The sequence below is a fragment of the Peromyscus californicus genome, unplaced genomic scaffold (assembly GCF_007827085.1).
Source record: "Peromyscus californicus insignis strain IS unplaced genomic scaffold, ASM782708v3 Scaffold_7__1_contigs__length_154581171, whole genome shotgun sequence".
Classification (NCBI taxonomy): domain Eukaryota; kingdom Metazoa; phylum Chordata; class Mammalia; order Rodentia; family Cricetidae; genus Peromyscus; species Peromyscus californicus.
Window position 1 is genome coordinate 84,491,082 of NW_026294595.1, and position 12,370 is coordinate 84,503,451.

Sequence of the window (12,370 nt, forward strand, 5' to 3'; positions counted from 1 at the left end):
ACAATATTAAGACTCCTTCATTTGACCGTGAGGAAATCTCAACTAAATATGACCTCTACATGTATGTATGTGAAGAATTTATTGGTTTGAATAATTCAAAGCTTAATAAATATTTTCACTCTAGAATCCCCCTTATATCCTAAAGAACTTATTCCAAAGAGTGTTTCTTGATGTGGATCATAGTTACCATATTAGAAATTAATTATAAGAATTACTTTAAACTTTTATGCAAAAAGTAACTATATACTTAAAACAAAAAAAAATCAGAAGGCAGCTATTGTTCCATATTCTTATGTCTTCAATGTCTGTCTTAATAGAAAATAGTTGCATTCTCATCCCTGCACCTAAATTCAGTTTATTGGACTGACACTCATAATTTATCTCTTCAAACTCTACTTTATCTTCCTCAGAAAATGACACTAAAAATGTAGGCATAAAATCTAATTATTGTGAATTTTTAAATTTTAGCCTTGGGAGTACCTAGGAGAATACCAGGATCCCTAGGATTGCTTGTACCACATTTATAGTTTCATACCTAAGAGAAAGGTTCAGGAGTAGATCTGAATTCAGGACTAGCTATGTCAGGACTCAGGAGGGCTTAACTCTGCTCTCAGGTGGGTGCTCCTTTGTTAGAACAAGCATGGCCACCAGCAGCTCCAGGTTTATATCTGAATAAGTCAATAATCCTGGAGCAAATAATCACACTTTTTTTTTTCAGAAGTGCTAACAAAAGTCCTGTGCCTGACTTGTATTGATAAACCTTTGCTCATTGTCCATCCTATTAGCCTAGTGTCACAGTGAGTAGGGAATAGGAAATATTGAGTGAACAGTTATTGACAGCTTTGTCACTGTGAAGCTGAAGGAAGAAGGTTAATACCTACAGAACAACATGCACAGAGATGGCTTCCAGCAGGAAAACAGAAACATCGCCACAAAAAGGGACGTGGAGATAGCGGGGGTCAATCGCACTGCTATTTATTTCCATGATGCTCTGTAGCTGTCATGAGAAGAACAGCACGTTTACCTCCCTCTTCCCTGCTTCTGCTCATTTAGTCCTCATTGAGCTTGGCTTTGTGCAAAGCCCAGTGCTAGACACTAACAAAAACAACCTAAAGTGATGGCCGCGCTAGTGCTGGTGGAGTTCTCAGAGCAGGATATGTGATCTCTGAAGAGATCTGCAGGTCCTAAATCACTGCACCCTCACAGCAGCCTCTGGGAGAAGCACCACTTCCATCACTACTCTCACAGGAGGGACAGTGACAATTAAGCAGGGACTCTCTATTGAAGGATGAAGACAGTTCAGCACCAGGGCAAGTTAATGACTTTTAACACAAGAGGAGAAGTGTCACTGGAATGGCAGGACTCTGGGTACCCATAGGCATGGTTTGGCTGGAGACCCAAGGTTGTATGTTGCAAAATGGAAAATATTCTGAAAATGGAGACATCTCATTCTTTACATCTAGATCTGTACTAGGAACCATGTTACATATTTTACAAATACCATCTCAGTTAATTTTCCTCATCATCTATTATTAACCCTTAGAGGAGAAAATAAGTGCTAAATAACAGAGCTTGGGAGGAAGGAAGTGAAGCCAAGGCGAATCCAGGTGTTTCTGAGATGTCGGGCATCTGAGGAAGAGAGGAATGGTACCCAGGATGGGAGGAGAGGTGGTGAAGGGGCAGAAAAGCATTGCCGCCTTCACCAGCTGCTGGGGAAACACGGAACACCTGTAAGAAAGCAGCTGTGGCTGCAGAACCAGAAACAAAGGATTTATGAAAGCTCATGAATTTATACCTTTAAAATCCTACAAATACATTCTCCTTCAGGAAAATACTTTTTAAAATGTCAATGTAAACAATAAAGTTACATTATATATTAACTCCACTGAAAAGCCCTGGATCTATTTAGAGTGAACATACAGATTCACAAACTCTCTCTCAGTTACCCTGAGAAATGGCATAAACTTACTTCTGAAAGGAGTCCCTCTCTCTCCCCACTCTTGTTCCACTTAATAGATATGCTGGGAAGAACAGCACTCAAATTAACAATAAGTAATAACTCTCCAGAAATTAAACTCAAAAGTAATTTTTAAAAGCCCCAAATTTTTAATTAAGTTTATCTTTTAAATATCACACCTCTCTAATGTCATCTATAGTGATCTGTAAAAATCATGTTTAATTCTAATCACCATATATATTTAAATGAAAGCAGTATAAGGCTGGGCTGTGTTTCTGCTGTTTGGGCTTGATTAAAAAGGTGTAGCTGAAGTTATCTCTGGTCCTGCCCAGGCCCACAGCCGCTCAGACCCAAGTAAACGCACAGAGGCTTACATTAATTAAAACTGCTCAGTCATTAGCTCAGGCTTCCTACTGACTAGCTCTTACACTTAAACTCAGCCCATTTCTGTTAAGCTATATGTTGCCACGTGTTCTGTGGCTTTACCTGTGTGCCATTACTTGTTGCTCCCTGTCAGCCTTCCTCTCCCTGTCTGTTTATCCTGCTAATTTTTCCTGCCTGGCTACTGGCTAATCAGCATTTTAACTCCTCTTCTTAAAGGGACAGGCCTCCTGTGAACTTGAATAAGGCATGGCACATCAAGTTGCAGTAGAACCCATCTCCTCCCCCTGCATCAAGGCTCCAAAAGGCAATTTTTAATGCAGGATGTGAGTTGTGATCACATGAGTGGAGGGCCCTATAAAAGTTCACAGTGAACGGAACCTGGGAAGAGCAGCAGGAAGAGCAGAAAGGCTCACAGAGAAAGCACAGTACCAAAGGAGAACTAGTTTAGAACTCAAAAGAAACAGAATTCTCTGAAAGGTACTGGCACATCATGTTTCTACTTCATAAAGATCATTCTGGGCTACTATCAGGGGAAACTGTTCCTCCCTTCTGTTAGAATCCACAACTCCTTGTTTCAATGAAACATTTTATATCTATACACAATTATACAGATAGAGATAAACCTCTTTTTGCCCACTAATTTGTTTCTTTGGGGAAGAGAGAAAGCACATGGAATGTAGGATAAAAATAACAAGAACTTCTCGACGTTTGCAAAGAAAATAACAAGTTTCTACATTAAGGAATGTGTGTGACCACCGCACGTTAAAGCAAAGCACAGCTAAAGCAGTCTAAAGTTAAAAGCACCCTGACAGAGTAAGCATTTGTGTAGATGCAAAAGCCAATAGGAAAAGGGAATCAATCATCCTTGATTCCCCAAACAAAGATAAGTAGCCAGTATTTGTTTTGGTGGTGTGATTGCAAATACCACTCAGAAGAATCTTGCCCAATAGACTTTGAGAAAAATGGCACTATTGTAAAATCCTTAATAAATAACAATAATATTTATAATAATTATCATTATATTTATTATTATGATAGCAGCAGCAATAGTAGTTATGTTGTGTCCCATATAGTTCTGGGATCTGAAGGTAGGCACATGCTGTATCATTGAACTATATCACCAGGTCTGGTTTTTATAGTTTTTAATTTCTGATAGTGTTTTGTGAGATTTCCTAAGTTGGCCTTGAATTTGGCAATTCATCTGCTTCAATTTCCTAAGTACCCAGAACAAACTCCTGGGCTACCAGACTTCACTTGTCCCAGGCTTCTGAAAATTTTGCATACCCTAATAATCCTGGAGCCAGAACCTGGGTAGAAAGCAACCGCTGCATTAGATAATATTAGCTGAATGCTAGAGTACATATGATGGAGATGCGAAGTCCATGATTTCCATGCCTACTTCTGGTTATAGGTTAGTTTCACATGCAAACCTTTACACAGAGGAATAATGAGAATTCATGTGCTGGCTATTGCCATTTACATGTTCCAGATCAGATAATAATTACATTGCTACTTGTGAATTCATAAGGTGACATTGGCAATTATATAACAATCTCAACATGCCTTCTTTGTATAACTCTGTCTTTGAAAATAATTCTTCTCTCTAGGTTTTAGAGACTGTAAACCTAGCCAGGGCCTAGGTCATCTGATTTCTCCTGGTGCTGTCAACATTGAGGCTACAGCAGGTGTTCTTAATTGATTTTTTCAGTCATCTAGCACAAACGGCTTAATTCTTCTCTAATCCTCCAAAATTATCAAATAACCATGTTCTAAATTCAGACACACATAGCAATGGGAAATCAGGTGCTAGGACATTGAACACATTCCTTGATGAGTCTCTTGCTCATACTGAAATGGAAAGCCCCACTTACCTTACAAATACTGTTTTCATCATCAAGGGAAAGTGTTCCTTGCGGTGTATTAAGCTGCTCCGGGGTGAGAGGGAAGATATTAGAATTTAAACGTGGAAATGAATATAAAAGATGCATCATAAACTTCGCAGATACAGCATCAGATACTAAAAGAAGTCTTTATTAAAATAGTAAATGAGGATAAAATTAAGTGGGACCATGGTTCTGGCTTTGCCACCACACCAGCTATCCTTTTTCAAATATAAATGGAGGGTATCTTTTGTCATCAACAAAAGTTACAAGGGATAATGAAGAGTGGAAGAAATGTCCTAAAGGCAGATGGGAGAAAGCACAGAGGTGGATAATTCATCTACAACATCCTTGAAGACATGCCAAAACTCTTTATCTACTAAGGAAGCTACAGTAGAGAATGTGAAATCTCTTATCCCAGAAAGGAAGGCTTCTTGTTTTCCTGTGGAGATGGCAGTGGGCCAGAGTAGCCATCCAGAGGAAGGTGAAGAATAGAGTTTACTAGAAGGAGGCCCAGGTGAAAGCAGAGACCGTTATGAGTGAAGTGGAAGGGAAACAATTGCTTGCTGTTCTGCAATAGCCTCCCAAGGCAGGACAGTGCTGGATGCAGGCTGGGCGCCTGCAGATCCCTGAGGATTCCACAGGAGACACCCCCAGTAAATAAAAGAAAAGCTGACGCCTATGCGCTGACTCAGACAGCAAAAGGAGGCCCAACCTCTTAACATTCCAGTAATGTGTGTGCTGTTAGCACATAGCCCAGGTCTAAACCAGAGGAAAAGTTCACCTCACAACACCAGTTTGCAAGCTCTGTTCTTAATCTGGTGTTAGAATCAGACAAAGTGAGAGGACTCAGCGTTATTTCCTCAAAATGCATCATCTCTCTCTAGGCTGGCAGTGGTCAATTTATGGGTAAGCAAATTGATTTGGAAGTTAGAAAGCTAGGAGTCTGAATGCCCGTTATCCTAATTATCCATGTTGTATACATTTCTTAACTTTTAGGGACTTCCTTTGCTCATCTACTAAATCATAAAACAGTACCTTTACTATAGGGTTGTGAGGGAATGCCTGACAGAGGGTTTGATGCACTGTTGACATGAATGTAGCAAATTAAGCAGTTTACAGGAGAGGACATTCTCAACTCTGATCCACTGGCTTCCTCCTCCCACTCCTATCTCATGTGAAGGAATGCTGAGACCCTTTCCTGGGTCCTGGAAACTGCAAAAGATTCACTCTACGCCTTAAGTGAGAAGCAGGGCAGAAAGGCATTCAGATGTTTGGCTCTTACATTTCAAAAATGGAGGCCTAAGTATAATTCAGGGGAAAAAAACTTATAAGACTAAAAAACTAAGTTTTATTAATTTTTTCATACACCAAGTTAAGATTGCAAGACTGAAAAGGTAATTTTTGGGAGAGACTGTCTTAGATAAAAACAGGGGGATAGTTCTGGAGTTGGCTAAAGGCCAGCAACTTCTTAAAGTATCCAGCAATAGAGAATTGTCCCAATGCCCCTATGTATTTCCCTGCCTATTCCTGTAATACCGGTATACACTCTGACATTGATGGCTGTATAAAGTCTTTTTTAAATCATCCTGCAAGGATTATCCAATCACAACAGCCATCAGGTTACTCAGTGACCACCCAATGACCATCTTAATGTGATCACTGTTGGGTCCCTAACACTTTGGTCAGATCCATCTGCGTAGTTTCCCATTAGTGACCAGAAAACACCCATTGGCTAAGGTAAAACCATGAGGAAACTTCCAGTGAGCTACAAGAATATGGCATACCTGTAGTTTCTACATCACAATACCTATCGTTACTGTAACTTATATCCATGAATTACACAAGCAAATTCTAATCATTCACTGCCACTAATTTAATCTTAAGCAAAGCAAGGGCTGGGGTGATAGAACAATAAAATGTTTGCTAAACAAACTTAAAAGACCTGAGTTTGAATCCCCAATACCCATGCAAAAAGCTGGGTGTAGCATAATCCCATCGCTGCGAGTAAAGAGACAGGAGAATCCTCGGGAACTCACTGACAAGCCAGCCTAGTCAAATTGCTGAGGTTTGGGTTCACAAAAAGACTATATTACAAAACTTAAAATGGAGCAAGCAAAAGGAAGGCACTCAATGTCAAGCCCTGCCCTCCATGCACACATGCATATGCACCTGCTCATATGTGCACACACCCACATAAGCATGTGCACACAAAGAAGCAAAATGTGTGTACGGTATTCTACTACTGTGGGACTCTCACAGCAGCTTATAAAACATTGGTATTCCTCCTGAATCCTGGAAACATACAGCTGAAGATGAAAAATCCACTTCCTGAGCAGCAAGTAAGCAATCACAGTCCTAAGCCAACCCTAAAACGTCAGAAAGTCTTCAAGGAATCCTAAAGATTGCTGATGCTCCTCTACGCTGCACGGCTTCTACCAACGGCCTCTTTGCAGGTCAAAGAATTTGAGGAGTTACCTTCAGAGTAAGAAAAAGAATCTATTACTCCTACATAAGCTGGCTTTTATTTATTTTCTGTTTTTCTATTTTTCTTTTGTTGAACATGGATTTTTTTCATACAGTATATTTTGATTAGTTTCCCCTCCCCCAACTCAACTGAGATCCTCCCCACCTCCCCTCCCAACCAAATCCATACCCTGTATGTCCCTCATTAGAAAAAACACAAACATTTAAAAAATAATAGTAATAAAATAAGACAAAGAATAAGATGAAAAAATAAACGAGAATAGGATGAAACTAACAAAAGAAAAAGCACAAGAAACACATATAGACTCAGAGATGCACACATTTGTACACATAGGAATCCCATAAAACACCAAACTGGAAGCCACAATATATACACAAAGGACCTGTAAGGTTAAAAAAAAATCCTGAGAAAATATTATGAAACAAAGACTTTCCAAAGACACCATTGAGTTCATTTGTGTTGGCCATCTACTGCTGGGTATGGGGCCTGCCCTTAAGAGTTATATGTATCCCCAGAGACGCCACTGGAGATAACTTATTTTTCTTTTGTGGGTGATTATCAATTAGAAAAAGCTTCTGGGTTAGAGATGGGAGCTTGTGTCCACCATTTCTCCTCTCAGAACTGGGACCCCCCCCCCCATTCATCTTAGACTCACAGAGACTCTATGCATGCTGCCACAGTCCCTGTGAGTTCATATGTGTGCCAGTCCTCCTGTGTTAAGAAAGCCTTGCTTCCTTGGTGTTCTTCATCCCCACTAACTCTTACATTCTCTCTGCTTCCTCTTCTACAGAGTTCCCTGATCCCTGAGTGGAGGGATTTGATGAAGAGACTCCATTTAGTACTGATTGTTCCAAAGTTTATCACTCTCTGCACATTGTCTGGCATAAGCCAGCTTTTAAAAATGGACAGCAAAGTGGTCAGTAAAGGACAACCTCATAATTTTCAGTAGAGATAGGGAAAATAATTTTCAAACTTTTCAACTTGCCCTTGAGAGTTTGTGTAATATGTGATGTTCCCTGGATTTGTCACACATGAAACCTTGGGCATGTTTACAAGTCAGAAAGAGTAGATGGCCAATGGAAGAAAGCAGATGGTATGATGCCAAGTTTCCATGTACAGGTATGCTACAAGAACAACACTGGGTAAAGAACACGTTGTTTGGGGTTACTGAGAAGATAGCTCTGTCAATAAAAACTCAAGTAGAGGGCTTGTCATACAAACATAAGGGGACCTGAATTTGATCCCAGCACCTATGTAAAAAGACAGATATGGTGGCACATACAACATTCCAGCTCTAGATCCCTGGGGATTTTTGATGAGCCAGCCACCCCAATTGACAAGCCCCAGGTCCTAGTGAGAGATTCTACCTAAAAATATGTTTCCTAAAAAATAAAAATAAAGGATTGTTTTCTCTCTCTCTCTCTCTCTCTCTCTCTCTCTCTCTCTCTCTCTATAGATATATATATATATATATATATATATATATATATATATATATATATATATCAACACACACACACACACAAACACACACGGATTTGCTACAGACTATCACTCTTGACCAGGATGCTCCCGGCTGGCTTGCTTTCATAGTACTAGAGAGTGCTGTTTGGGCTTCTGGTGGGGAAGTCATCAACAGTCTTATCCTACTTTAAACCCCATGAACAGTAATAATGACGAGTGTGACAAAATATGCCCATGGGTGCAGTATTGGCACAAATGTTATAGGGATAACCAACTACCTTCTGATTGAATTCAAGGCCTTCTCCACAGAAGGAAACACATGTCTGATGCTATAAATCTGCCCCAGATCATTGTAGAGGAGCTCACAGACCCCATGGGTGAACCTACTACTATTATTCTACTAAATGGGCGGGGTATTAAACTGTCTGCTAAATAAGTGTCTCTACAACCATAGACCAGTACAGCTCTCAGGCATTGTCAGCAGAGTTTCATTGTGCAGTGGACATTAATTAATGCGGAAACTCACAACTGGTCAAAGTGGAGAGAATAAATGTCAGTGGAGTACTCAGCCACAAATGAAGCATCTATAGACCACCCTGTCCCCAAAGCTCAGGACCTCAGGACCACTGAAGTGATAGGAAAGTTGTAAGAGTGGGGGGCCTGGGAGCACTGGAGTGAAACAGGGTCTCCTGGACATTACAGGACTGTAGTACTCATGAACTCATAGCAGCTGTGGTTTGCTGTACAAGATCAAGCCAATCAACATTTTAGAGCAGAGTGGGAAGGGGTTCATGAGTGCTCACTACTAATTGAAGAGCTATGGACAATTTATGACTTCTGAAGGAAGTAGATTCCATTTTCCTTAACAAAATGGCCCCTGGTAAGTTGATCACATTCCAGTGGATAGCCCCATACCAAGGAGTATATGGGCAGCACAAATTGGACTCAATGAATTAATTAGAAGGAGAAGAAGAAAAGAAGAAGAAGAAGAAGAAGAAGAAGAAGAAGAAGAAGAAGAAGAAGAAGAAGAGGAGGAGGAGGAGGAGGAGGAGGAGGAGGAGGAGGAGGAGGAGGAGGAGGAGAACAGGACATTGGTAGCGGAGTAATGAGGTGGGGGTCACCTGGGCACAGTTAGAGGGAGAAGTAGGAGTGAATATGAGCAAAATATATTATATGAAATTCTCAAAATATTCCTTTAAAACCACTTAAATGAATTTCTAAAGTGTCTGTGTGGCTAAGAACTATCCTGGAAGTCTGGCCTGACTTCCCATTTCTTTTCCATGCTGGTACATTATGAGGATAGACCACAGGACAAATTTTAAGACAGCCTGTACCTGAAGGTTCCTTAACTAACCCCCATTACTGATACAACTTATGTAGAATGGGCACTGTGACTTCTAACATGTTGTACTTTAAAGCTTTTACCCTTCCCTTTGCTTAGCTGTGACAATGTCACACCACTGTATATTTCCCCTCTTTCTCATTACACTTCATTTTCAAGGATCATAGAAACAATTTGAGTTATAGCTTAGAGAAAGTAAGAATGCTAATTACTGAGACAATGTGATTATCTTATGAGCGGTAACCAGATCTGCCTTGTTCACTGCCAAATCCGTAGTGCCAGGACAAGTATCACGGATGACCTCTTTCATTCATGCCATCAATCCACAAACATTTATTAACTGCCAACTCTGTACAAGATATGTATGATTTAGAGGCAAACTAGATGAAATCCCCATCCTCATTGAACTTATATTCTGAAAGAAGGACTCAAACAATAAAGAAATTCTGTGGGTAAATTGCCTATTGTCCAAGCCTGAAGACCTGAGTTCTGATCCCAAGAGCCCACGTAAAAATCAGATATGAAAGCACACATGCCACAACCCCAACACTTGGTGGACCCCAGCGGTGCACTGGTCCGCCGATCTAGTTAAAACGATAATCTTCGGGTTAATAAGAATCTCAAAAAAAATAAAGTGAAGAAACCATGAGGGAAGGACAGACATCCTGATGCCAGCCTCCGGCCTCCCCACATGCCCAAATGGGTAACCATGTCCACACACGCACAAGTGTGATGAGGAGACAGCTCAGCGGGTAAAGTTCTTGCTGCACCCAATGGAGGAATGAAGTACACAATGCTAGGTGTTGATAAATGCACTAAAAGACAATAAAAATGAGGAGCATGACAGGAAATTCCAGGGAGAAGTGAAACCTAGCAGCAATGATAAGGTACGTTGTCTGAGGTTGCCAATGTGATATTTGATCAAAGGCAGAATAAGTGAGCAAGTGAGACACGAAGCTGTCTGGAGTTCAAGCACCAGGGGAGGGAGCAGTATGGAAGGACTATGGTTGACATCTATTAAGAATAGTAATAAAGTCACTATAACTGGAACAAAATATATGAAATGTAGAGTACAAGAAAATATAAGAAGAAAAGTAGTAGGAGCCTTCAGGAAAACAGTGCAGAGTCCTGTTTTAGTAAGTCCAATATTGATGTCATATTCTGTGGAGAGTTTGAGTAGATGAAGAATTTGACCTGACTTCTATTCTAGAATAATTACTTCATGTTCTGTGCTTGGGGATACTATAAACCCACTACCAGAAACAGATTGAGAGAAGAGTCAGTTGACAAATTAAAGAGTCTGATAAAATGACACAGGTGCACCATGCCATATTGATAGCCTGGATTGATGGAGATTGAGAGTGGTTGGAAACTGTCTAGTTTGCACTTAGTTCACAGATAGCTGATGGAATTTGTAGGTATATTTCAAAAGGGCATCAAGAGGCATCAAAGACACATGAAATAGCACCTTGAATGGAAAAAATAGAATTTTCATTTACTGGTGTGGGAGACAAGGGAAGAGGCAGGCTTTGGAAGCAGGAATGGAAATCTCTAGCTTGGTTTGAGTCACCAGAGATTTGAGTTGTTTCATACACGTCCAAGTCTGTCAAGTAGGCAGTAAGATACATACATCTAGTATTGAGGGGAGAAGCCCGAGGTAGAAGTATATTCTCTTGTCACTATGAATTACATTTAAACTCACAATAGTCTATTAGAAAATGATTGTAAGCACAGAAAAACACCAAAAACTGAATCTGAGAGCTGAACATCATAATTGAGGATTTTGCACATTCAGAAACAACCAGCAAACTGAGATGGAAAAGGAATAATTAGAAAAGAAAACAAAATAATGTAACTAATTTTTATTGAATTAATTTTATTGAATTAATCCAGTAATTAATTTGTATTAAAAACAAGTGAATAATCAAATGAATGAGACTGTGGGTTCTAGAGAAAAAAATCTTGGCCATCTTTATGGTTCTACTAACATACAATCTCAAAAGTATAAGTATAAACGTGAATACAAACAATCCTAATATTAACATTTCAGGCCCATAACTATTCTGAGTCTAAGTTTCCATTGGGTCTATGACAAATCACTAGGTAAGAGTAAGTATGAGGGCCAGACTATGAGACTTCTCATTTCAGCTGTAGTATAGCTATATAACTTTGACTAAATTAATTGCCAATTAATTGTTGTTGGGATAACAACAGTATCTACTTCCTAGGACTCTTAAGAAAATTAAATGTCAAGTCACATAAATCATGCTCCCCGGACAGTTTCTGGCACTCAAAAGATACCCAATAGTTATTATTTTTATTATTATTTGGTACACAATAGACATCACCAATTTACTCAAACACGTTTTAAGCCCAGGAGTCCCTAAGAAGAAAGAATGAGCTAGAAAACAAGGTTATTTGAAGCCTTTCAATGGGGCTGAAAATTGTCTCAGTGGTATGCTTGTTTATTTTACCCTTTAACAAATGTCATACATGAAGCCTCTTTGCAGCTGCAGTATTTCTCTTTGCATTGTGTGTGTAAATATACATCACCTTTTTAAATCTTCCATGGGTTCTAAGGAAAGCCCCTGTTAAATTGATATACCTTACTTAAAAAAAAATCTTCTATGCTTTGTTAACATATTAAGGATTAGATGTTCTTAAGAAAGCTAATCTAACGGGGATCAGATATTTGATTTCATTAAGGAAGGAAAGGGAAATGAATTTTTTTTTCTGTGTTCAATGGAGGGGAGAAGAGATTTGTACAGACTTTTAGTCTCCCTATTCTTTCCTCTACTTTGGGGGTCTCTAACTTTGCTTCTCTACTGCACATTGTTTTCTTAGGAAAAACCACT